Source organism: Ursus arctos, unplaced genomic scaffold (genome assembly GCF_023065955.2).
Source record: "Ursus arctos isolate Adak ecotype North America unplaced genomic scaffold, UrsArc2.0 scaffold_4, whole genome shotgun sequence".
Taxonomy (NCBI): domain Eukaryota; kingdom Metazoa; phylum Chordata; class Mammalia; order Carnivora; family Ursidae; genus Ursus; species Ursus arctos.
In genome coordinates, this window is record NW_026623056.1 from 1 (window position 1) to 27819 (window position 27819).

Sequence of the window (27819 nt, forward strand, 5' to 3'; positions counted from 1 at the left end):
GAGGGAAGGGTTCAGACTGTGCCTGGGCCCTGTGGTCTCTTCCAGGTCAGTGTATGGCATTTCCTTCCCCTTGCCACAGGCACCTGGGAGCATGTCTGCACGTGGAGAAAGACTTTCCCATGGGAAGCCCGTTTTTGTCAAACGGGTCCCAGTGCTCTGCTCCTCTCTTTTCACTCCTGCTGCCAGAAGCCCAGGGAGGATGGGAGGGCTTAGAACATGGCTGGGCACTGTGGTTTCTTCCAGAGAAGTGGAGGGCATTTGCTTTACCTTGCCAAAACCACTTGTGAGAGGGTCTGCACCTCAGGAAAACTGTTTCCGTGGGAAGCCGGCTTTTTGCAAAGGGGTCTCAGGGCCGTGGGCCTCGGCTGTCCCTCCGGCTCCCCAAAGCACAGGGACGAGGTGAGGGGCTTAGACCATGCCTGGGCAATGTTGTTTCTTACACCTGGGTGTGTGGCATTTTGTTTACCTGGCTACCCCCACTTGGGATAGGTTTTCCACAGCAAGCACCTATTGTTCGTCGGAAGCCGTTTTTGCCCCAAGGGTCTCCGGGCTGTGTTCGTTGGGGTTGAACTCCTGCTAGCAAAACCGCCAGGATGAGGGAAGGGTTCAGACTGTGCCAGGGCCCTGTGGTCTCTTCCAGGTCAGTGTATGGCATTTCCTTCCCCTTGCCACAGGCACCTGGGAGCATGTCTGCACGTGGAGAAAGACTTTCCCGTGGGAAGCCGGGTTTTGTCAAACGGGTCCCAGTGCTCTGCTCCTCTCTTTTCACTCCTGCTGCCAGAAGCCCAGGGAGGATGGGAGGGCTTAGAACATGGCTGGGCACTGTGGTTTCTTCCAGAGAAGTGGAGGGCATTTGCTTTACCTTGCCAAAACCACTTGTGAGAGGGTCTGCACCTCACGAAAACTGTTTCCGTGGGAAGCCGGCTTTTTGCAAAGGGGTCTCAGGGCCGTGGGCCTCGGCTGTCCCTCCGGCTCCCCAAAGCACAGGGACGAGGTGCGGGGCTTAGACCATGCCTGGGCAATGTTGTTTCTTACATCTGGGGTTTGGCATTTTGTTTACCTGGCTACCCCCACTTGGGATAGGTTTTCCACAGCAAGCACCTATGGTTCGCCAGAAGTCGTTTTTGCCCCAGGGGTCTCCGGGCTGTGTTCGTTGGGGTTGAACTCCTGCTAGCAAAACCGCCGGGTTGAGGGAAGGGTTCAGACTGTGCCTGGGCCCTGTGGTCTCTTCCAGGTCAGTGTATGGCATTTCCTTCCCCTTGCCACAGGCACCTGGGAGCATGTCTGCACATGGAGAAAGACTTTCCCGTGGGAAGCCGGGTTTTGTCAAACGGGTCCCAGTGCTCTGCTCCTCTCTTTTCACTCCTGCTGCCAGAAGCCCAGGGAGGATGGGAGGGCTTAGAACATGGCTGGGCACTGTGGTTTCTTCCAGAGAAGTGGAGGGCATTTGCTTTACCTTGCCACAACCACTTGGGATAGGGTCTGCACCTCAGGAAAACTGTTTCCGTGGGAAGCCGGCTTTTTGCAAAGGGGTCTCAGGGTCTTGGGCCTCGGCTGTCTCTCCGGCTCCCCAAAGCACAGGGACGAGGTGAGGGGCTTAGACCATGCCTGGCCAATGTTGTTTCTTACACCTGGGTGTGTGGCATTTTGTTTACATGGCTACTCCCACTTGGGATAGGTTTTCCTCAGCAAGCACCTATTGTTCGTCAGAAGCCGTTTTTGCCCCAGGGGTCTCCGGGTTGTGTTCGTTGGGGTTGAACTCCTGCTAGCAAAACCGCCGGGATGAGGGAAGGGCTCAGACTGTGCCTGGGTCCTGTGGTCTCTTACAGGTCAGTGTATGGCATTTCCTTCACCTTGCCACAGGCACCTGGGAGCATGTCTGCACGTGGAGAAAGACTTTCCCGTGGGACGCCGGTTTTTGTCAAACGGGTCCCAGTGCTGTGCTCCTCTCTTTTCACTCCGGCTGCCAGAAGCCCAGGGAGGATGGGAGGGCTTAGAACATGGCTGGGCACTTTGGTTTCTTCCAGAGACGTGGATGGCATTTGCTTTACCTTGCCACAACCACTTGTGAGAGGGTCTGCACCTCAGGAAAACTGTTTCCGTGGGAAGCCGGCTTTTGGCCAAACGGGTCTCAGGCCCGTGGGCCTCGGGTGTCCCTCTGGCTCCCCAAAGCACAGCAACGAGGTGAGGGGCTTAGATCCTGCCTGGGCAGTGCTGTTTCTTACACCTGGGTGTGTGGCATTTTGTTTACCTGGCTACCCCCCACTTGGGATAGGTGTTCCACAGCAAGCACCTATTGTTCGTCGGAAGCCGTTTTTGCCCCAGGGGTCTCCGGGCTGTGTTCCTTGGGGTTGAACTCCTGCTAGCAAAACCGCCGGGATGAGGGAAGGGATCAGACTGTGCCTGGGCACTGTGGTCCCTTACAGATCAGTGTATGGCATTTACTTCACCTTGGCACAGGCACTTGTGAGCATGTTTGCACGTTATGAAAGATTTTTCCGTTTTAAGTCGGTTTTTGTCAATCTCATAGGGAAGAAACAGACACTCTTTGGCATAACCTGACTCACCCAGCATCATTAAAGCAGTTCCAGAACTCAGCCCAGGGCCCCTGTCGCCTACCCAATTGAAGCCACCACCATGCCTCTATCGAAAGAATTCCCAAAGACTCTCCTCTGACTCTACCACCAAAGAAACAGCAGTTTGAATATGGCACTTCAAAATATCGAGATGATACATCTAGTATAGTTAGATACACAAGGTTTACCTTTATTTTTTTATTGTTTTTTATTACATAGTGTTATAGTGTCCATACAGTACAGTAAATTTCGATGATACATAGTTGCATATAACACCCAGTGCACCATGCAATATGTGCCCTCCTTACTACCCATCACCAGCCTATATTTTAAACAGGAAAATGCTGCTCTGAATAGTTTTGAATTTTCCCTCGACCCCCATTGTAACTCTTGGGATGAAAAGACTAATCAGTGATGAAACATCACCTTTGACAATTGGAAAGACATCATCCATATTTGTATGTGACGACAAAAGGCCATCTAACATTAAATGGTGGCCACTCACCCATATCTTAGACCCAACTGTATAAACACTGTCAAACATATATCTTAAAAATAGACAAAGAGTAAACCTCACCTTCCCTTTCTAATGAAAGAGTGTTTCTAGGAAACAGCTGTTCAAAATACATTCATAAGCAGTCAATGAACAGAGAAAATGGGATCCCCTGCAAAGTGCTCCAAGCTCAGAAACTAAGTACCTCCTTCACCAAATTCAGAACGCTGACAACTATTACTTAAGTTTTACTTCATGGCTCAACTAGAGAAAAGAGAAAAACCCAGGAGATGGTGGGTTAATGAGAGGTTTTACTTCCAGTCCTGATGTGGATATGACATTTCTCCAAATGGACCTGCCGCTTTCTCTGAATGCTGGATCCCGTGTCAAGCTGCCTCACTGACTCAGATGCAGACGTTCAGAACGTCGGGTCTCGCGGAGCCAGAGCAGAGAAGTGTTGTCAGATAGGGAGAAGCAGCTCCTCAGACCTAAAGCCTGCACACCTGCTGTGGTTTCTGGGAGAAGGGGAAACACAGACTTGTCTTTTAGTAGTAATTATCTCCCAGCCCATTGCCACCATTCCCAGGGAACAGGCAGCACAATGCTGAAGTTGGGTAACGGCTCTGGGCCTTCCTAGCGCCACACCTGTGCCTGAGGGAACAGGGAATACCCTGCTGAACTCGGGGAACTGCTCAAGGTCCATTACCTGCACTGTGTCAGGGGACAGGGGCACCGCACTGAAGTTGGGGACTGTGCGGTCCTTTCTCTCGCTCTTCCTGGGTAACACGGGAAACCCTGGAATGTCTTCGAACCATCCCACAAAAGCTTTGCTGAGCAGGTGCCCTGGAGTTCCTGGGTCTGGGGTGTATGGCCAGTTGACGGAGACTAGGCAGAAGAGACTTTCAAGGGAAAAAGGAAAGAAACCTGAGTCTCCATGATGAACTCTCTCAACATGCCCTTCCAGAACCCCGCCTCTTACCCGGGGTGCCCCTACTCCCAGAAAGCCCACCTATGGCCACACAGCATGAACTCACCCAGCCAGGAACTCCACAGGTCCACTCTCTCAAAACTCCACTTCCTTGGCTCCTGGTCTGTGTCCTTGGGCTGCTCCGGATCTGCACACAGAGACGTAGCTCCACCCCCATGGGGTGATTGCTTGGGGAGTATGATGCTTCCAACTCCTTGAATGCCAGGCAACCGGCCCCATGACTCACAACTCTGGGAGTGCAGAGGTCCAGGAGGCACCTCCTTGGCTAAACGCCCTGAGCAGGCATGACGGGGATCATGGGCAGGGCTGCAATCACACACACACACACACACACACACACACACACACACACACACGGCCCCTTTCGCGGACCCCTCTAGCTGCAGACCACCCTCAGAGCCCTGCCCCTTCCCTTCTGCACCAACCCTTCCTGCAAGGGTGTGCCTGGTTCCTGGCAAGGTCAGCTGCTCTCAGACTGTTCCAGCCTTGGGCTTTAGGAAATGCAATGCTTTTATGCATATCCAAGGCAATTTTAAGCGCCAAAAGGAATGCTCCAAGCCGGAATAGCTTTGCCTTCTTGTCTCACCCATGGAGTGGATAGTGCTTCTCAGACCTTCAAAACATCCTTCTAGGGTGAGCCCATTTGTGCTGCAATCTATATACACATGCTTAGTTCTACAGGGAAGGAAGGAAAAGCCGGCCTTCTGTTCTGTCGCGGTTGTGAACCAGGAACATTTATTTTTCACTTGAAAACAGAGTGTTATTGTCGACACTAAATGAAGGAACCTTTTAAAACATTTTAGAGAGGAAGGAAGAGAGTTTTATTCAAACCCAAGTCAAGGACAGCTGCCTGGGAGACACAATCTTCACAAAGAAGGGAGTGCTCCAGGGAAGGAACATTTAGGGCAGGGTCATATATTTGTTCTGAGTTGTGCTACGTACAGTTATACATCACGATGAGGAAGAAGGTTCCAGAAAGTGACAGACTTTTTCTTATGTTTTCAGTATGTACAAATCAGTATGACTTTAATCTTATGGGAGCAAGAAAGGTTCTTTTGTGTTCTCACCTTGATGTTGGCAAAGGCATTTTTTGGTTCTCTTTTTCTTTTTGATGCATATGGACAATAAGTGCTGGGGGCAGAAATAGGGCCCATGCTTTGAGGGTTTGCCCAGTCATTTTGAGCTGGGTAAAATGTTAAAGGAGAGCTTTCCTGGGAGGCCAAGATCAGGCCTCACAGATGGTATGACATAAAAATTACTCTTATCATCACTACCAAATGGAGGAACGTGAGATGAAAGCACCTTTCCAATAGTAAAGAGACATCAAAGGACCCCTACAGAAGGTTACCTGCTCCATGGTCAGCACAGGTAACAGAGGCGTTCATGGTCTCTGGACTCCTCCCCTTGTCCTGCCCAAATCTCTGAAACATAGAGATCATTTACAGTCAGAATTTTACACATCTTAGAGATGTCTGGCACCATTCCCTTGGACTACAGAATACAACAGAATAGCTCACTGTCACAACACGAAAGTGCCCCTGGATACACTAAGTTCTTTCTCCGCAACGTTGGCCTTAATGAAATCATAATCGTAACATAGAAACACTACAATGGTTGGGAATAAATAATCACAGGTAAGGGAATATTTAGGAAATCTTTAGAAGCATTGTCTCACTCTATAGAAGAGGCTAACTGCTTTAAATACTATTTCCGACCTTACAGAACACTCTACAGACCAGAGCCTCCATCAGTTAAAAAAGCATAGTTCTCTCAGTCACTTTAATATCAGAAAAATAGTATAGTATCTCTATTCCTAGGGATCTTTAAGTCTCCGACTCAAAGGTCCTCCACTGAGAGAATTATCTTCATGATCATGATGGGCAGAGGTGAAAAGGCAGCCGAATTCATTCCATTTGGCCACACAACAAGAAAATCCTAATACTTCCTAGGTTTCCAGATTGAGAAGACCAGGGGTAGAGCAAAATGGTACCTTGTATGGAAGAACAAGGGATTTGGAGTCAGTTTGGAGATCACACTTAGGTTTCTGACACTAAAATCCTCTGTAATTCATATCATTTCTGAGCCTTTGTCTATCCATATAAAAATGGGACTCATTCTATCTACACCCCAGTTGAGAAGTTTACGAGGGAGAATGCTACTCAGAGCCAGTATGGATTCTCCCAAGAGCAGGTGCTCAGGAGCCATAATTACCATTGGGTCTATATCTTTTCCAGAGAAAAGAACACATGGTGAAACAGTGTTTCGAAAAGATGACTCACAAGATGATTTTCACACTTTCATGAAGGTCAAGAAACTGCTATTTTGTTGTAATTCTCTCAGAAATCATGTTATTAGCCTAGTGGGGACAATAGCAACATCATCACTAGGAGTGGGGAGCTTCTCATCTCCATATGGCTATGTTGACTACCTTAACACAATGCCACCAGAAAGGAAAGCTGGAGGGAGGTGTGTGTGTGCACAGGTCAAGGCTGCCAGGTGTGCCTGGGACATGCAGAACTCTGATAGGAGGCTTAAGTCCTGTCTATGTTAGGATAGTCAGTGCTCTTCAGAGACAAAGGGCCATTGTGTGTGAGCCCTGATGTAGAAAAGGTGGAAAATGTCCATTGCGATTCCCTCTCTGACCCTTAGGATATACAGCAAAGTTACATTGAATTTTTAAACATGGAGGGATTTCCTGGTCTTCTTTTCATGAGGACTCGGGCTCTATTCTTTGGTGGCCTAAGAATAGAATCTAGTTAGTTTCAGGATGTTAAAATGTAGACATGATTCATGGAACAACATATCATCTGTTTGGGTAAATAGTCTATGACCACTGGAAATAATGTATTCTGCACGTATTATGCAATATTACATAGACGTCAATTAGGTCACATTTGTTACCAATGTTTTGTCTGCTTTTTCCATCAGATATTGAGAAAGGCATATTAAAATTTCCAAACAAAATTTCCAAAAAAAGAGGATGCCGATCAAAAATGTTGTGTGAAAATGAAAAGAAAGTGCCATCACTCCATTCAGTGAATCAGGTTTGTGCAGAGAGACGGTAACGTTGATCACTGAAGACACCAGGGTTTTCCAATATGTGTGTTGAACCTTAAGGAAACTGCCATAGACGTAACTCTCAGTACGAAGAGCATGGTAAGGGTCTTCCAACTCCCATCCTCTGTCATGATGATGGAAGCATGTTGCAGAGTGGGAATGAAAGCATAAGGGCCACTAACCAATCTTCAAGGAAGAACATTGTATCAAAGCCATCATTCACCTGACATCTTCGGTCGTGAAGATGAAACTATTGGCACAGGTGTCTAAGAAAACATAGGGAAAGTGCCATATACTGAAGTCCACGAAAGAACACCATAGAGAAAGCATCTTGCATCTCACAGTCTTCTGTCATAAAAACGGAAGTATGTGCAAAACTGTCTGTGAATACAGACGCATAAATCGCGTTGTTTCACTCTATACAGGAACACTGTATTGACACCATGTCTCAACTCACAACTTCTGTAGTGAAGACAGAAGCCTTGGTAAGAATGTGTGTGAGCTCATAAAGAAGTGCCGTCTACTTAATTCTAAGAACCAAATCTGTGTAGATAGAAAACAATATCAAACCAACCTCCTGACAAATGGATCAACCGGGGTTTCTTTCCTGTGTGTTGAACCTTAACGAAAGTGCCATAAACTTAATAGTAGGTGAGAGCACTGGGTAGATAGCATCTTTCAACCAACAAATTCTGTCATGAAGATGGAAACGTTTGCATCATTGCCCTGAAAGCATAAGGAAAGTGGCAGAGACTTAGCTTCAAGAAACGACCGTACCGAATCCATCCTTCAAGGCACATCTTCTTTTACGAAGTTGGAAGCATTCTCAGAAGTGTTTCTCAGCATAAGGGAATTATCGTACGCTTAACTTTATGAGGGAAATCTGTAGGACACTGTCTGAAACTCAGATCTTTTCTCATGAGGCTGAAAGCATTGGCTCAAGGGTAAAGGAACTTGTAAAGAAATGACGTTTACTCCACTCTGAGCACCAAGGTTCTGTATAGAGAATGAAACTTCAAACATCCTGATGCACGAAGAGAGAAGCTTTTTCAAATATCTGTGTTGAATGGTAAAAGAAGTGCCATACGCTTAGCACTATTAAAGAGCACCATCTGGAGACAACTTTCCAAATCAAGTTCATGAGGGTGGATGTATGTTCCAAAATCTGCATGAAACCTAAGGAACATTCTGTATGCTCAGGTAAGAACACCCTTGGAAAAAATCTTTCAACTCACATCTTCTGTAATGAAGATGGGAGTACTTGCAGAAGTGCAAGTGAAAGCATAAGGAGAGGTCCTATCTAAGTAGTTGTGAGAAACAACTCCGTGTTGACAGAAGGCAACATCGAAGTAACATGGTGACCCATGAATATACACCCGTTGTCCAGCACGTGCCTTGAACCTTAAGGAAAAGGGCACTATATACAAATCTCAGTCAGAACACCGAATGGACACCATCTTCCAAGTCACAGCTTCTGTGAGGATGATCGCAAGTTTTTCAAGTGTCTACGAATGCATAAGGAAGATGTCACCTACTTTACACTAGGAGAGAATACTCTATCTAAAAGCATCTTGCACCTCACATCTTTTCTCATGAAGTGGGAGCATTGTGCAAAACAGTGCCTGCGAGCATCAAGATAATGCACTTCGTTTAAAACTGTAATAATACTACACAGAAAGCATCACTCAACTCACTTCTTTCATGAGGATGAAAGCCGTTCGAAAAGGTTGTGTGAAAACAAAAAGAAAGTGCAATCAGTCAATTAGCTAAAGAGTTTGTGTAGAGAGACGGCAACTTTGATCAGTGAAGACACTAGGGCTTCCCTATATGTGTTTCCTTAAGGTTCACTTAAGGAAACAGCCCCAGATGTAACTCTCAGTAATAGGAGTGCATGGAAACAGTCTTCCAACTCCCGTCGTCTGTCATGATGATGGAAGAATGTTTCAGAGTGGGAATGAAAGCATAGGGAAAGGGCCAATAACGAATATTTAAGACAGAATATTGTATCGAAGCCATCTTTCACCTCACGTATTCGATCATGAAGATGAAAGCATTTCAACAGGCGTCTAAGAAAACATAAGGAAAGTGCCATATACTGAACTCTCTGAAAGAACACCATAGAGAAAGCATCTTGCATCTCACAGTTTTTCTTTTTTTTTCTTTTTTTAATGTTTTATTATGTTTGTCAAAATACAGTGCATCCCCAGTTTCCAATGTAAGGCTTGATGATTCATTAGTTGCGTATAACACCTAGTGCACCATGCAATACGTGCCCTCCTTACCACCCATCACCGGTCTATCCCATTCCCCCACCCCCTTCCCCTCTGAGGCCCTCAGTTTGTTTCTCATAGTCCATAGTCTCTCATGTTTCATTCCCCCTTCTGATTACCCCCCCTTTCTTTATTCCTTTCTTCTCCTACCGATCTTCCTAGTTCTTTTGTTCCATAGATGAGAGAAATCATATGATAGTTGTCTTTCTCTGCTTGACTTATTTCACTTAGCATTAGCTCCTCCAGTGCCATCCATGTTGTAGCAAATGTTGAGAACTCGTTCTTTCTGATAGCTGAGTAATATTCCATTGTATGTATGGACCACAACTTCTTAATCCAGTCATCTGTTGAAGGGCATCTCGGCTCCCTCCACGATTTAGCTATTGTGGACATTGCTGCTGTGAACATTGGGGTGCATATGGCCCTTCTCTTCACTACGTCTGTATCTTTGGGGTAAACACCCAGTAGTGCAATGGCTGGATCATAGGGTAGCTCAATTTTTAACTTTCTAAGGGACCTCCACACTGTTTTCCAGAGTGGCTGTACCAACTTGCATTCCCACCAACAATGTAGGAGGGATCCCCTTTCTCCACATCCTCTCCAACAATTGTTGTCTCTTGCCTTGTCTATTTTTGCCATTCTAACTGGCGTAAGGTGGTATCTCAGTGAAGTTTTGATTTGAATTTCCTTGATGGCTAATGATTTTGAACATTTTTTCATGTGTCTGTTAGCCATTTGTATGTCTTCATTGGAAAAGTGTCTGTTCATATCTTCTGCCCATTTTTTGATTTGTTTATTTGTTTCTCGTGTATTGAGTTTGAGAAGTTCTTTGTAGATCTTGGATACCAGTCCTTTATCTGTAGTGTCATTTGCAAATATCTTCTCCCATTCCGTGGGCTGCCTCTTTGATTTTCTGACTGTTTCCTTGACTGTGCCAAACTTTTAATCTTGATGAAGTCCCATAAATTCATTGTATCTTTTGTTTCTCTTGCCTTTGGGGATGTATCATGAAAAAGGTTGTTTTGGCCGATGTCGTGGAGGTTGCTGCCTATGTTCTCCTCTAGAATTTTGATGGATTCCCATCGAGGTCTTTCATCCATTTGGAGTTTATTTTTGTGTATGGTGTGAGAGAGTGGTCAAGTTTCATTCTTTTGCATGTAGCTGTCCAATTTTCCCAGCACCATTTATTGAAGAGACTTTTTTCCCACCGGATGTTTTTTCCTCCTTGCTCAAATATTAGCTGCACAAAGAGCCGAGGGTCCATTTCTCTGTTCTCTATTCTGTTCCATTGGTCTATGTGTCTGCTTTTGTGCCAGTACCATGCTGTCTTTGTGATCACAGCTTTGTAGTACAGCTCGAAATCTGGCATTGTGATGCCCCCAGCTTTATTTTTCCTTTTCAACAGTTCCTTGGAGATTCATGGCTTTTTCTGTTTCCATGCAAATTTAAGGACTATTTGTTCCAGTTCTTTGAAAAATGTCCTCAGTATTTTGATCGGGATAGCATTGACAGTGTAGATGGCTCTGGGTAGCATGGACATTTTAACTATGTTAATTCTTCTGATCCTTGAGCATGGAATACCTTTCCATCTTTTTATGTCTTCCTTAATGTCTTTCAAGAGTGATTTATAGTTTCTAGAATATAGGTCCTTTACGTCTCTGGTTAATTCTAAGGTAACGTACGGTTTTTGGTGCTATTGTAAATGGGATGGATTCCCTAATTTCTCTTTCTTCAGTCTCGTTATTCGTGTACAGAAATGCAACTGATTTCTGAGCATTAATTTTGTATCCCACCACATTACTGAATTGCTCTATAACTTCTAATAGTTTGGGAGTGGCTTCTTTTGGGTTTTCCATATAGAGTATCATGTCATCTGCAAAGAGAGACATTTTGACTTCTTCTTTGCCGATTTGAATACCTTTGATCCCTTTTTGTCGTCTGATTGCTGTTGCAAGGACTTCCAGTACGATGTTGAATAATAGTGGCGAGAGTGGGCATCCTTGTCGAGTTCCTGATCTTAAGGGAAAGGCTTGCAGCTTTTCCCCATTGAGAATAATATTTGCAGTAGGCTTTTCATAGATGGCTTTTATGAGATTGAGAAATGTACCCTCTATTCCTACACTCTGAAGGGTTTTAATCAGGAAAGGATGCTGTATTTTGTCAAATGCTTTTTCGGCATCGATTGAGAGGATCATATGGTTCCTGAGTCTTTTCTTGTTGATATGATATATCACGCTGATGGATTTGCGAATATTGAACCACGCTTGCATCCCAGGTATGAATCCCACTTGATCGTGATGGGTAATTCTTTTAATGTACTGTTGGATTTTATTAGCAAGTATCTTGTTGAGGATTTTGGCGTCCATATTCATTAGGGAAATCGGTCTGTAATTCTCCTTTTTGAGGGGGTCTTTGCCTGGTTTGGGGATCAAGGTAATATTGGCCTCATAGAATGAGTTTGGTAGCTTTCCTTCTGTTTCTATTTTTTGAAATAGCTTTAGGAGAGTAGGTATTATTTCTTCTTTGAATGTTTGGTAGAATTCCCCAGGAAAACCGTCCGGGCCTGGAGTTTTGTTATTTGGAAGGTTGTTTATCACTGACTCAATTTCTTCATCATTAATTGGCCTGTTTAAGAAATCAATTTCTTCCTCTTTCAATCTTGGTAGTTTATAGGTTTCCAGGAAGGATTCCATCTCTTCCGGATTGCTTAGTTTATTGGCATATAGCTGTTGATAAAAATTTCTAATAATCCTTCCAATTTCAATGGTGTTCATCGTGACCTCTCCTTTTTCATTCATAATATTAATATTCAGGTCCTTTCTCTTTTCTTTTGGATGAGCGTTGCCAGTGGTCTGTCAATTTTATTGATTCTCTCAAAGAACCAGCTTCTAGTCCTGTTGATCTGCTCTACTGTACTTCTGGTTTCTGCTTGATTGATTTCAGCTCTAATTTTGGTCAACTGCTTCCTCGTGCGTGGATTAGGCCTGTCCCTCTGTTGCTGTTTCAGCTTCTTGAGGTGAGAATATAAAAACTGCATTTTAGATTTTTCTATTCTTTTGAGTGAGGCTTGGATGGCTATGTATTTCCCCCTTAGGACTGCCTTTGCAGTATCCCATAGGTTTTTGAACTGTTGTATTTTCATTCCCATTGGTCTCCATAAATTGTTTAATTTGATTTTTGATTTCCTGGTTTATCGAGTCATTCCGGAGCAGGATGGTTCTTAGTCTCCAGGTGTCTGAGTTTCTTCCAAATTTTTCCTTGTGGTTGAGTTTCGATTTCAGAGCGTTGTGGTCTGAGAATATGCACAGGATAATTTCAATCTTTTGGTATCGGTTGAGACCTGTTTTGTGTCCCAGAACATGGTCTATTCTTGAGAATGTTCCATGGGCATTAGAATAGAATGAGTATTCTTTGGTTCTGGGGTGTAGTGTTCTATATATATCTATGAGGTCCAACTCGTCGAGTATGGCATTCAAAGCCTTTGATTCTTTGCTTAGTTTTTGCCGGGGTGTTCTGTCTATTTCTGAGAGTGGAGTGTTGAGTTCCCCTACTATTAATGTATTTTTATTTATATGTCTCTTTATTCTGGTTAAGAGTTGGCTTGTGTATCTTGGTGCTCCCCTGTTGGGGGCATATATATTTATAATTGTCATATCCACTTGTTGAATACTTCCTTTAAGAATAATATAGTGCCCTTCTGCATCTCTAACAATAGTCTGTAGTTTAAAGTCCAGTTTATCTGATATGAGAATTGCTACCCCAGCTTGCTTTTGAAGTCCATTTGCGTGAAAGATGGTACTCCATCCCCTTACTCTCAGTCTGAATGCATCTTTGGGTTCGAAATGAGTCTCTTGTAGACAGCAAATGGATGGGTCATTTCTTTTTATCCAATCTGCAACCCTTCTTTTTCTTTTGTTTTAAGATTTCATTTATTAATTTGACAGCAAAACAGCCAGTGAGAGAGGGAACACAAGCAGGGGGAGTAGGAGAGGAAGAAGCAGGCTCACAGCGGAGGAGCCTGATGTGGGGCTTGATCCCACAATGCCGGGATCACGCCCTGGCTGAAGGCAGACGCTTAACTGCTGTTCCACTCAGGCGCCCTGCATCTCACTGTCTTCTGGCATGAAAAAGGAAGCATGTGAAAAAGTGTGTACAAAAAGAGATGCATAAAGCGCGTTGCCTCACTCTATAGAAGAACACTGTATAGACATCATGTCTCAACTCACAACTTCTGTTGTGAAGATGGAAGCCTTGGCAAGAGTGTGTGCAAGCACGTAGAGAAAGGGCTGTCTACTTAATTCTGAGAACCAAATCTGTCTAGATAGAAAACGATATCGAACCCACCTCCTGACAAATGGATCAACCAGGGTTTTCTTCCCTATGTGTTGAAACTTAAGGAAAGTGCCATAAACTTAGTAGGTGAGAGCACTGGGTAGATAGCATGTTACAAACCATGACTTCTGTCATGAAGACGAAAATGTTTGCAACGTAGTGGTGAAAACATAAGGAAAGTGGCAGAGACATGGCTCCAAAAAAGGACAGTACCTAATCCATCTTTAAAGGCACGTGTTCTTTCATGAAGCTGGAAGCATATACAAGAGAGTGTTTCTCAGCTTAAGGGAATTATCGTATGCTTAACTTTACAAGAGAACTCCATAGAATACCCTCTGAAACATCTTTTCACATGACCCTGGAAGCATTGGCTAAAGGGTGAGGGAATGTGTAAAGAAATGCCATTTACTCGACTCTGAGCACCAATGTTCTATATAGAGGAAGAGATTTCAAACATCCTGATGTATGAAGAGAGATTTTCAAATCTCTCTGTTGAACCGTAAGAGAAGTGCCATATGCTTAACACTAAGAAAGAGCACCATCTAGAGACAACCTTCCAAATCACAACTACCTTCATGAAGATGGATGTATGTTCCAAAACTGTATGAAAACCTAAGGAACATGCTGTATGCTCAGGTAAGAACACCCTTGGAAAAGATCTCCCAACTCACATCTTCTGTAATGAAGATGGAAGTACATGCAGAAGTGTGAGTGAAAGCATAAGGAGAGGTCCTAAGTAGTTGTGAGTACCAGGTCAGTGTTGATAGGCAACATCGAAGTAACATGGTGACCCAGGAATATATATGCGTTGTCCAATACGTGCGTTGAACCTTAAGGAAAGAACAATATACCCAAATCTCAGTCAGAACACCAAATGGACACCCTCATCCAAGTCACATCTTCTGTCAGGAAGATGTCAAGATTTTCGAAAGTGTCTACAAATGCATAGGGAAAGGGACACCTACTTTACTCAAGGAGAGAACACTCTATATAAAAGCGTCTTGCACCTCACATCTGGTGTCATGAATTGGGAGCATTGTACAAAACTGTGCCTGCAAGCATCAAGATAATGCCTTTTGTTGAACCATGTAAGAACACTACAAGGAAAGCATCTCTCAACTCACATCAGTCATGAGGAGGAAAGCCCTTCAAAAGTTGTGTGAAAACGAAAGGAAAGTGCCATCAGTCAATTCAGCGAACCATGTTTTTGTAGAGACAAGGCAACATTGATCAGTGAAAACAGCAGGGTTTACCAATACGTGTGTTGAACCTTAAGGAAACAGCCATAGACGTAATCTCAGGAAAAAGAGGGTATGGAAAGGGTTTTCCAAGTCCCATAATCTGTCATGATGATGGAAGCATGTGTCTGATTGGGAATAAAAGCATAAGGAAAGGGAGGTGAACCAACTTTAGGAAAGAACATTGTACCGAAGCCATCTTTGAAGTCACGTCTTCAGTCTTGATGAAACCGTTTGTACAAGTGCCTAAGAAAACATAAGGAAAGTGCCATGTACTGAATCTACGAAGGAACACCGTAGAGAAACCATCTGGCATCTCACAGTCCTCTGTCATGAAAACGGAAGCTTGTGCAAATGTGTGTAAGAAAGAGACACATAAAGCTCCTGGAGCATGCAGGGGCGGCTGGCGGTGTTAGAAACACAGACAGAGAGACACTGGCCCTGTAGGTGAGAGCTGGGAAGCCAGGTGTGGGGCTCACATCCTGGACAGTGCAGAGTTGAGCAGCACCAACAGAAACAGAGTTAAAGTGGCCAGAACATCAGTGGAGAATGGTCCGCAATCCATCTGTTCTGAGACAGAGGCTGAGATTCGGCCACTGCTGCTCTGACTCTCAGAAGAAGCACAGCAAACCACCAGGGAAAGCCACCAGAGAAAAGAAGCCTGGAAAGACCGGCTCACAGTGTACCCACCCCCATCCCCCTTCGCAGGGTACACAGAGACTCTACCCAAACAGGGTTGCCCAAGTATCGGCACGGCAGGCCCCTACCTCAGAAGGCAGGCTGAAAAATCAAGAAGCCCCCATACCTAAGATCCCTATAAAACAAGGGCGCACGGCCTGGGTCGTGGTCAATAATTTGGGCTCTGGACAACACCACAACCTCTCCTCATCTGAATGATGAGGAGAAGTTCCCCCCCCCCCAGCAAAGAAAAGACAATGAGTTTGTGGCCTCTGCCACAGAACTTATGGATATGGATATAACCAAATTATCAGAAATGGAATTCAGAGTAACAATGGTCAAGATGATTTGTAGACTTGAAAAAAATATTGACAAAATTGTTAATGAGAACATAGAATCTCTAAGGGCAGAAATGTGAGCGAATCTGGCAGAAATTAAAAATTCTAGGAGCCAAATGCAGTCAAAACTAGAGGCTCTGTTGGCCAGGGTGAATGAGGCAGAAGGACGTATCAGCGAATTGGAAGATGGGTTAGTAGAGGAAAAAGCTAAAAGAGAATCTGGACTCAAAAAAATCCACACACAGAAATGTAGGTTACGGGAAATGACTGACTCAATAAAACGTTCCAGTGTCAGAATCATCGGCATTCCTGAGGACGTAGAGAAAAACCGAGGTCTAGAGGAGATATTTGAACAAATTGTAGCTGAAAACTTCCCTAATCTAGCAAGGGAAACAAACATTCGTGTCCAAGAGGCAGAGAGGACCCCTTCCAAGCTCAACCACGACAAACCCATGCCACGTCACGTCATAGTGCATTTCGCAAATATTAGATCCAAGGATACAGTATTGAAAGCGGCCAGGGCAAAGAAATTTCTCACGTACCAAGGCAAAGATATCAGAATTACGTCTGACCTCTCTACACAGACCTGGAATGAGATAAAGGGTTGGGGGGCATTTTTAAATCTCTTTCAGAGAAAAACATGCAGCCAAGGATTCTTTATCCAGCAAGGCTGTCATTCAGAATTGATGGAGAAATAAAGACCTTCCAGAATCGTGGTCATTGACCAATTTTTTTAACCACAAAATCAGCCCTACAGGAGATATTAAGGGGGGGGGGGGGTTCTATAAAAGTAAAAAGGCCCCAAGAGTGATACAGAACATAAAGTCACAATCTATGGAAACAAAGACTTTACTGGCAATATGGCATCATTAAAATCACATCTCTCAATAATCCGTCTCAATGTAAATGGCCTAAATGCTCCCATAAAACACCACAGGGTTGCTGATTGGATAAAAAGACATGAGCCATCCATTTGCTGTCTACAAACACTCATTTTGAACCTAAAGATACATTCAGACTAAAAGGATGGAATACCATCTTTCACGCCAATGGACCTGAAAAGAAAGCTGGGGTAGCAATTCTCATGTCAGACAGATTGGATTTGAAACTAAAGACTATAGTTAGAGACACATAAGGGCACTATATTATTCTTAAAGGATGTATCCAACAAGTGGATATGACAATTATAAATATATATGCCCCCAAACAGGGGAGCAGCAAGATACACAAGCCAACTCTTAACCGGAATAAAGAGATATATAGATAAAAATACATTAATAGTAGGAACCTCAACACTCCACTATCAGCAACAGACAGAGCACCAGAGCAGAAAACCAACATAGAAACAAGAGCTTTGAATGCCATGCTAGATGAGATAGACCTCATAGATATATATAGAACACTGTACCCCAGAACCAAAGAATACTCATTCTATTCTAATGCCCATGGAACATTCTCAAGATTAGACCATGTTCTGGGACACAAATCAGGTCTCAACTGATACCAAAAGATTGAAATTATCCCGTGCATATTCTCAGAGCACAACACTCTGAAATTGGAACTCAAAAACAAGGAAGATTTTGGAAAAAAACTCAAACACTTGGAAACTAAGAACCATCCTGCTCAGGAATGACCCAATGAACCAGGAAATCAAAAATATATTTAAACAATTTATGGAGACCAACGGGAATGAAAACACAATGGTCCAAAACCTATGGGATACTGCAAAGGCAGTCCTAATGGGGAAATACATAGCCATCCAAGCCAGTGAATAGATTGAGCCAGTGATAAACAACCTTCCAAATAACAAAACTCCAGGCCCGGACGGTTTTCCTGGGGAATTCTACCAATCATTCAAAGAAGAAATAATACCTATTCTCCTAAAGCTATTTCCAAAAATAGAAACAGAAGGAAAGCTACCAAACTCATTCTATGAGGCCAATATTACCTTGATCCGCAAAACAGGCAAAGACCCCCTCAAAAAGAAGAATTACAGACCAATTTCCCTAATGAATATAGATGCCAAAATCCTCAACCAGATTCTGGCTAATAGAATCCAACAGTACATTAAAACGATTATCCATCATGAACAAGTGGGATTCATCCCTGGGATGAAAGCATGGTTCAATATTCGCAAATCGATCAGCGTGATACATCATATCAACAAGAAAAGACTCAGGAACCATATGATCCCCTCAACTGATCCAGAAAAAACATTTGACAAAATACAGCATCCTTTCCTGATTAAAACCCTTCAGAGTGTAGGAATAGAGGGTTCATTTCTCAATCTCATAAAAGCCATCTATGGAAAGGCTACAGAAAATATTCTCAATGGGGGAAAAGCTGGAAGCCTTTCCCTTAAGATCAGGAACTCAACAAGGATGCCCACTCTCGCCACTATTATTCAACATAGTACTAGAAGTCCTTGCAACAGCAGACAACAAAAAGGGATAAAAGGTATCCAAATCAGCAAAGAAGTCAAAATGTCTCTCTTCACAGATGACATGATACTCTATATGGAAAACCCAATAGAATACACGCGCAAAATATGAGAAGTTATAGAGCAATTCAGTAATGGGGTGGGATAGAAAATCAATGCTCAGAAATCAGTTGCATTTCTATACACGAATAATGAGACTGAAGAAAGAGAAATTAGGGAATCCAGCCCATTTACAATAGCACCAAAAACCATATGTTACCTAGGAATTAACCAGAGACGTAAAGGACCTATATTCTAGAAACTATAAATCACTTTTGAAAGACATAGAGGAAGACACAAAGAGATGGAAAAATACTCCATGCTCATGGATCGGAAGAATTAACATAGTTAAAATGTCCATGCTACCCAGAGCAATCTACACTTTCAATGCTATCCCGATCAAAATACCGATGAGATTTTACAAAGAACTCGAAAACACAGCCCTTAAATTTGTATGGAACCAGAAAAGGCCCCGAATCGCCAAGGAATTGTTGAAAAGGAAAAACAAAGCTGGAGGCATCACAATGCCAGATTTCAAGCTGCACTACAAAGCTGTGATCACAAAGACAGCATGGTACTGGCACAAAAGCAGACACATAGACCAATGGAACAGAATAGAGAACCCAGAAATGGGCCCTCGACTCTGGGCAACTGATTTTTGACAAAGCAGGAAACAACATCCAGTGGAAAAAAGACAGTCTCTTCAATACATGGTGCTGGGGAAATTGGACAGCTACATGCAAAAGAATGAAATGTGACCACTCCCTAACACCATACACAAAGATAAACTCTAAATGGATGAAAGACCTCAATGTGAGACAGAAATCCATCAAAATCCGAGAGAAGAGCATAGGCAGCAACCTCTATGACATCAGCCACAGCAACCTTTTTTATGACACATCTCCAAAGGCAAGAGAGACAAAAGATAAAATGAACTTGTGGGATTTCATCAATATAAAAACTGTTGCACAGCCAAGGAAACAGAAAACCAAAGAGGCAGCCCACGGAATGGGAGAATACATTTGCAAATGATACTACAGAGAAAAGACAGGTATCCAAGATCTACAAAGAAGTTCTCAAACTCAATATGTGAGAAACAAATAAACATCATAAAATGGGCAGAAGATATGAACTGACACTTTTCCAGTGAAGACATAGAAATGGCTAACAGACACTTTAAAAAATGTTCAAAATCATTAGCCATCAGGGAAATTCATATCAAAATCACACGGAGATACCAACTTAAGCCAGTTAGAATGGCAAAAATTGACAAGGCAAGAAACAATTGTTAGAGAGGATGTGGAGAAAGGGGATCCCTCCTACATTGTTGGTGGGAATGCAAGTTGGTATTCTTTGGAAAAAGATTGGAGGTCCCTTAAAAGATTAAAAATAGAGCTACCCTGGGGCGCCTGGGTGGCGCAGTCGTTAAAGCGTCTGCCTTCGGCTCAGGGCGTGATCCTGGCGATCCGGGATCGAGTCCCACATCAGGCTCTTCTGCTGTGGGCCTGCTTCTTCCTCTCCCACTCCCCCTGCTGTGTTCCCTCTCTCGCTGGCTGTCTCTCTGTCACATAAATAAATAAAATCTTTAAAAAAAAAAAATAGAGCTACCCTGTGTCCAGCCATTGCACTACTGGGTATTTAAACCAAAGATACAGACGTAGTGAGGAGAAGGGCCATATGCACCCCAATGTTCATAGCAGGGCTGTTCACAATAGCTATATTGTGGAAGGAGCCAACATGCCCTTCAACAGATGACTAGATTAAGAAGTTGTGGTCCAGGCAGGAGGGGTTAAGATGGCGGAGGAGTAGGGGACCCCTTTTTCAGCCGGTCCCCTGAGTCGAGCTGGATAGGTAACAGACCAGCCCAAATAACCACAGAATCAGCCTGAGACGCAGGAAGATACATCTGGATCTCTACAAATGAACATCTCCAGCGCTGAGTATTGAGGTACCAAGAGGGGAGCTGTAAACCGTGCACAGATATCGGAAGATAAATGGAAGGGGGAGGGAGCCGCCGCGTTTGGGCGCCGAAAAGCGGAAGCCACCTGCACGGGGGAGCGGGCGGACTCATGGAGGGCACCCGCGAGAGAGTGGACTGAGACCGGTGAACCGTGAACGCGCTCCACCAGGCATCTCCCGGAACACCGGAATCCCGGTGTGCTCACGGGATCCAGACTGAGACCGGGAGCTCCCGAAGCGCGCGCGGGGCGGCTGGCGGCTGGCGGGCCACCTGCACGGGGGAGCGGGCGGACTCGCGGTCGGCACCCGCGAAACAGCAGACTGAGACCCTGAACCGGGTGCGCGCGCCACCAGGCTTCTCACGAAACTCCGGAATCCTGGTGTGCTCACCGGGCATAGACTGAGACCAGGAGACCCGGGAGCGCCAGGGGCGGCCGGTGGCTGGCGGCATTAGAAACACAAAGGACAGAGATGCGCCGGCCCTGGAAGTGAGGGCAGGGACGCCGGGTTGGTGCGCACATCCCGGGACGCTGCAGGGTTGAGCAGCACCAACAGTAACAGAGTTAAAGTGGCCAGAACATCAGTGGAGAACGGGCCGCAATCCCTCTGTTCTGTGACAATGCAGCCTCTGCTGCTCTGACTCTCAGAAGAGGCATAGCTGACCGCCAGGGAAAGCCGCCAGAGAACAAAAGCCTGGAAATACCAGCTCAGAGAGTGCCCATCCCCATCCCCATCCCCCCTCGCGGGGGACACGGAGACTCTAACCAAACAGGGTTGCCTGAGTATGGGCGTGGCAGGTCCCTCCCCCAGAACACAGAAGGCAGGCTGAAAAATCAAGAAGCCCACAACCCCAGGCGCCTGGGTGGCGCAGTCATTGAGCGCCTGTCTCCGGCTTAGGGCGTGATCCCAGCGTTCCGGAAAGGAGTCCCTCATCGGGCTCTTCTGCTGGGAGCCTGCTTCTTCCTCTCTCACTCCCCTGCTTCTGTTCCGTTCTTGCTGACTGTCTGTCTCCCTCTCTCAGATAAGTAAATAAATAAAATCTTTAAAGAAGAAGCCCACATCTCTAAGATCCCTATAAAACAAGGGGCACGGCCTGGGACCCAGTCAATAATTTGGGCTCTGGAAAACCCCGCAACCTCTCCTCATCAGAATGACAAGAAGGAGAAGCCCCCCCCAACAAAGAAAAGACAGTGAGTCTCTGGCCTCTGCCACAGAAGTAACGGATATGGATGTAACCAAATTATCAGAAATGGAATTCAGAGTAACAATGGTCAAGATGAGTAGACTTGATAAAAGTATTAAGGAAAATGTTACTGAGAATATAGAATCCCTAAGGGCATAAATGAGAGCGAATTTGACAGAAATTAAAAATTCTATGAGCCAAATGCAGGCAAAACTAGAGGCTCTGACTGCCAGGGTCACCAAAGCAGAGGAAAGGGTTAGTGAATTGGAGGATGGGTTAATAGAGGAAAAAATGAAAATAGAAGATGGTCTTAAAAAAATCCACGCCCACGAATGTTGGCTACGGGAGATTACTGACTCAACGAAACGATCCAATGTTAGAATCCTCGGCATCCCCGAGGGGGTGGAGAAAAACAGAGGTCTAGAAGAGATATTTGAACAAATTGTAGCTGAAAACTTCCCTAATCTAGCAAGGGAAACAAACATTCGTGTCCAAGAGGCAGAGAGGACCCCTCCCAAGCTCAACCACGACAAACCTACGCCACGTCACGTCATAGTGCATTTCGCAAATATTAGATCCAAGGATACAGTATTGAAAGCGGCCAGGGCAAAGAAATTTCTCACGTACCAAGGCAAAGGCATCAGAATTACGTCAGACCTGTCTACACAGACCTGGAATGAGAGAAAGGGTTGGGGGAGCATTTTTAAATCTCTTTCAGAGAAAAACATGCAGCCAAGGATCCTTTATCCAGCAAGGCTGTCATTCAGAATTGATGGAGAAATAAAGACATTTCAGAATCGACAGTCACTAACCAATTTCGTAACCACGAAACCAGCCCTACAGGAGATATTACGGGGGGTTCTATAAAAGTAAAAAGGCCCCAAGAGTGATACAAAACAGAAAGTCACAGCCAATACAAACAAAGACTTTACTGACAACATGGCAGCATTAAAAGCATATCTCTCAGTACTCAGTCTTAATATTAATGGTTTAAATTCTTCCTTAAAGTGCCACAGGGTTGCAGTTTGGCTAAAAAGAAATGACCCATCCATTTGCTGTCTACAAGAGACTCATTTCGAACCCAAAGATGCATTCAGACTGAGAGTAAGGGGATGGAGTACCATCTTTCTCGCAAATGGACCTCAAAAGAAAGCTCGGGTAGCAATTCTCATATCAGATAAACTGGATTTTAAACTATAGACTATAGTTAGAGACGCAGAAGGGCACTATATTATTCTTAAAGGAAGTATTCAACAAGTGGATATGACAATTATAAATATATATGCCCCCAACAGGGGAGCACCAAGATACAGAAGCCAACTCTTAACCAGAATAAAGAGACATATAAATAAAATACATTAATAGTAGGGGACCTCAACACTCCACTCTCAGAAATAGACAGAACACCCTGGGAAAAACTAAGCAAAGAATCAAAGGCTTTGAATGCCATACTCGACGAGTTGGACCTCTTAGATATATAGAGAACACTTCACCCCAGAACCAAAGAATACTCATTCTATTCTAATGCCCATGGAACATTCTCAAGAATAGACCATGTTCTGGGACACAAGACAGGTCTCAGCCGATACCAAAAGATTGAAATTATCCCGTGCATATTCTCAGACCACAATGCTCTGAAATTGGAACTCAACCACAAGGAAAAATTTGGAAGAAACTCAAACACTTGGAGACTAAGAACCATTCTGCTCAGGAATGACTCGATAAACCAGGAAATCAAAAATCAAATTAAACAATTTATGGAGACCAATGAGAATGAAAATACAACAGTCCAAAACCTATGGGATACTACAAAGGCAGTCCTAAGGGGGAAATACATAGCCATCCAAGCCTCACTCAAAAGAATAGAAAAATCTAAAATGCAGTTTTTATATTCTCACCTCAAGAAGCTGGAACAGCAACAGAGGGACAGGCCTAATCCATGCACGAGGAAGCAGGTGACCAAAATTAGAGCTGAAATCAATCAAGCAGAAACCAGAAGTACAGTAGAGCAGATCAACAGGACTAAAAGCTCTGAGAGAATCAATAAAATTGACAGACCACTGGCAAGACTTATCCAAAAGAAAAGAGAAAGGACCCAGATTATTAAAATTATGAATGAAAAAGGAGAGGTCACGATGAACACCATTGAAATTGGAAGGATTATTAGAAATTTTTATCAACAGCTATATGCCAATAAACTAAGCAATCTGGAAGAGATGGAATCCTTCCTGGAAACCTATAAACTACCAAGATTGAAACAGGAAGAAACTGATTTCTTAAACAGGCCAATTAATGATGAAGAAATTGAGTCAGTGATAAACAACCTTCCAAATAAGAAAACTCCAGGCCCGGACGGTTTTCCTGGGGAATTCTACCAACATTCAAAGAAGAAATAATACCTACTCTCCTAAAGCTATTTCAAAAAATAGAAACAGAAGGAAAGCTACCAAACTCATTCTATGAGGCCAATATTACCTTGATCCCCAAACCAGGAAAGACCCCCTCAAAAAGGAGAATTACAGACCGATTTCCCTAATGAATATGGACGCCAAAATCCTCAACAAGATACTTGCTAATAGAATCCAACAGTTCATTAAAAGGATTATCCACCACAATCAAGTGGGATTCATACCTGGGATGCAAGCGTGGTTCAATATTCGCAAATCAATCAGCGTGATTGATCGATATGGTGTATCAGCGTGATACATCATATCAACAAGAAAAGACTCAGGAACCATATGATCCTCTCAATCGATGCCGAAAAAGCATTTGACAAAATACAGCATCCTTTCCTGATTAAAACCCTTCAGAGTGTAGGAATAGAAGGTACATTTCTCAATCTCATAAAAGCCATCTATGAAAAGCCTACTGCAAATATTATTCTCAATGGGGAAAAGCTGGAAGCCTTTCCCTTAAGATCAGGAACACAACAAGGATGCCCACTCTCGCCACTATTATTCAACATAGTACTAGAAGTCCTTGCAACAGCAATCAGACGACAAAAAGGGATCAAAGGTATTTAAATCGGCAAAGAAGAAGTCAAAATGTCTCTCTTCGCAGATGACATGATACTCTATATGGAAAACCCAAAAGAAGCCACTCCCAAACTATTAGAAGTTATAGAGAATTCAGTAACGTGGCAGGATAAAAAATCAATGCTCAGAAATCAGTTGCATTTCTGTACACGAATAACGAGAACGAAGAAAGAGAAATTAGGGAATCCATCCCATTTACAATAGCACCAAAAACCATACGTTACCTTGGAATTAACTTAACCAGAGACGTAAAGGTCCTTTATTGTAGAAACTATAAATCATTCTTAAAAGACATTGAGGAAGACATAAAAAGATGGAAAGATATTCCATGCTCATGGATCGGAAGAATTAACATAGTTAAAATGTCCATGCTACCCAGAGCCATCTACACTTTCAATGCTATCCCGATCAAAATACTGAGGACATTTTTCAAAGAACTGGAACAAATTGTCCTTAAATTTGTATGGAACCAGAAAAGACCCCGAATCTCCAAGGAACTGATGAAAAGGAAAAACAAAGCTGGGGGCATCACAATGCCGGATTCGAGCTGTACTACAAAGCTGTGATCACAAAGACAGCATGGTACTGGCACAAAAACAGACACATAGACCAATGGAACAGAATAGAGAGCCCAGAAATGGACCCTCGGCTCTTTGGGCAACTAATATTTGATAAAGCAGGAAAAAACATCCGGTGGGAAAAAGACAGTCTCTTCAATAAATGGTGGTGGGAAAATTGGACAGCTACATGCAAAAGAAGGAAACTTGACCACTCTCTCACACCATACACAAAAATAAACTCCAAATGGATGAAAGACCTCGATGTGAGACAGGAATCCATCAAAATCCTAGAGGAGAACATAGGCAGCAACCTCTACGACATCGGCCAAAGCAACCTTTTTCATGATACATCCCCAAAGGCAAGAGAAACAAAAGATACAATGAATTTATGGGACTTCATCAAGATTAAAAGTTTCTGCACAGCCAAGGAAACAGAAAAACTAAGAGGCAGCCCACGGAATGGGAGAATATATTTGCAAATGACACTACAGATAAAGGACTGGTATCCAAGATCTACAAAGAACTTCTCAAACTCAATACACGAGAAACAAATAAATCAAAAAATGGGCAGAAGATATGAACAGACACTTTTTCAATGAAGACATACAAATGGCTAACAGACACATGAAAAAATGTTCAAAATCATTAGCCATCAAGGAAATTCAAATCAAAACTTCACTGAGATACCACCTTACGCCAGTTAGAATGGCAAAAATAGACAAGGCAAGAAACAACAATTGTTGGAGAGGATGTGGAGAAAGGGGATCCCTCCTACATTGTTGGTGGGAATGCAAGTTGGTACAGCCACTCTGGAAAACAGTGTGGAGGTCCCTTAAAAAGTTAAAAATCGAGCTACCTTATGATCCAGCCATTGCACTACTGGGTGTTTACCCCAAAGATACAGACGTGGTGAAGAGAAGGGCCATATGCACCCCAATGTTCATAGCAGCAATGTCCACAATAGCTAAATCGTGGAAGGAGCCGAGATGCCCTGCAACAGATGACTGGATTAAGAAGTTGTGGTCCATATATACAATGGAATATTACTCAGCTATCAGAAAGAACGAGTTCTCAACATTTGCTACAACATGGACGGCACTGGAGGAGATAATGCTAAGTGAAATAAGCAGAGAAAGACAACTATCATATGATTTCTCTCATCTATGGAACATAAGAACTAGAATGATCAGTAGGGGAAGAAAGGGATAAAGAAAGGGGGGGTAATCAGAAGGGGGAATGAAACATGAGAGACTATGGACTATGAGAAACAAACTGAGGACTTCAGAGGGGAGGGTGTGGGGGAATGGGATAGGCCGGTGATGGGTAGTAAGGAGGGCACATATTGCATGGTGCACTGGGTGTTATACACAACTAATGAATCATCGAGCCTTACATCGAAAAGCAGGGATGTACTGTATGGTGACTAACATAATATAATAAAAAATCATTATAAAAAAAAGTGTCTACGAATGCATAGGGAAAGGGTCACCTACTTTACTCAAGGAGAGAACACTCTATGTGAAAGCATCTTGCACCTCACATCTGGTGTCATGAAGTGGGAGCATTGTGCCAAACGGTGTCTGCAAGCATCAAGATAATGCCCTTCATTTAACGACGTAAGAACACTACACAGAAAGCATCTCTCAACTCACATCAGTCATGAGGAGGAAAGCCCTTCAAAAAAGGTTGTGTGAAAACGAAAGGAAAGTGCCATCAGTCAATTCAGTGAACCATGTTTTTGTAGAGACAAGGCAACGTTGATCAGTGAAAACACCAGGGTTCACCAATACGTGTGTTGAAACTTAAGGAAACAGCCATAGACGTAATCTCAGGAAGAAGAGGGTATGGAAAGGGTTTTCCAAGTCCCATAAACTGTCATGATGATGGAAGCATGTGTCTGATTGGGAATAAAAGCATAAGGAAAGGGACGTGAACCAATCTTAGGAAAGAACATTGTACCAAAGCTTTCTTTGAAGTCACGTCTTCGGTGGTGAAGATGAAACCATTTGTACAGGTGCCTAAGAAAACATAAGGAAAGTGCCATATACTGAATCAATGAAGGAACACCGTAGAGAAACCATCTGGCATCTCACAGTCCTCTGTCATGAAAACGGAAGCATGTGCAAAAGTGTGTAAGAAAGAGACACATAATGCTCCTGGAGCATTCAGGGGCCGCTGGTGGCTGGCGGTGTTAGAAACACAAAGGACAGAGACACCCTGGCCCTGTAGGTGAGAGCTGGGATGCCAGGTGTGGGGCTCACATCCCGGACAGTGCAGGGTTGAGCAGCACCAACAGAAACAGAGTTAAAGTGGCCAGAACATCAGTGGAGAACTGTCCGCAATCCCTCTGAGACAGAGGATGAAATTTGGCCACTGCTGCTCTGGCTCTCAGAAGAGGCACAGCAAAACACCAGGGAAAGCCGCCAGAGAACAAAAGCCTGGAAATACCGAATTACTCTGTGCCCATCCCCATCCCCCCTTGCAGGGGACACGGAGACTATACCCAAACAGGGTTAACCTTAATATCGGCTTGGCAGGCCCCTCCCCCAGAAGGCAGGCTGAAAAATCAAGAAGCCCACATCCCTAAGATCCCCATAAAACAAGGGCTCATGGCCTGGGTCCCAGTCAATAAT

General features: G+C 43.9%; 1 long non-coding RNA gene across 1 annotated transcript in view; it reads right to left on the reverse strand.

Moving 5' to 3' along the window:
- Positions 1-5431: 5431 nt before the first annotated feature.
- LOC130542652 (uncharacterized) overlaps positions 5432-27819 on the reverse strand; it is a 36006-nt gene continuing 13618 nt past the window's right edge. The window contains exon 4 of the long non-coding RNA XR_008957355.1: positions 5432-5478. This is a non-coding gene — a long non-coding RNA (uncharacterized LOC130542652). The remainder of the gene's footprint in view (positions 5479-27819) is intronic.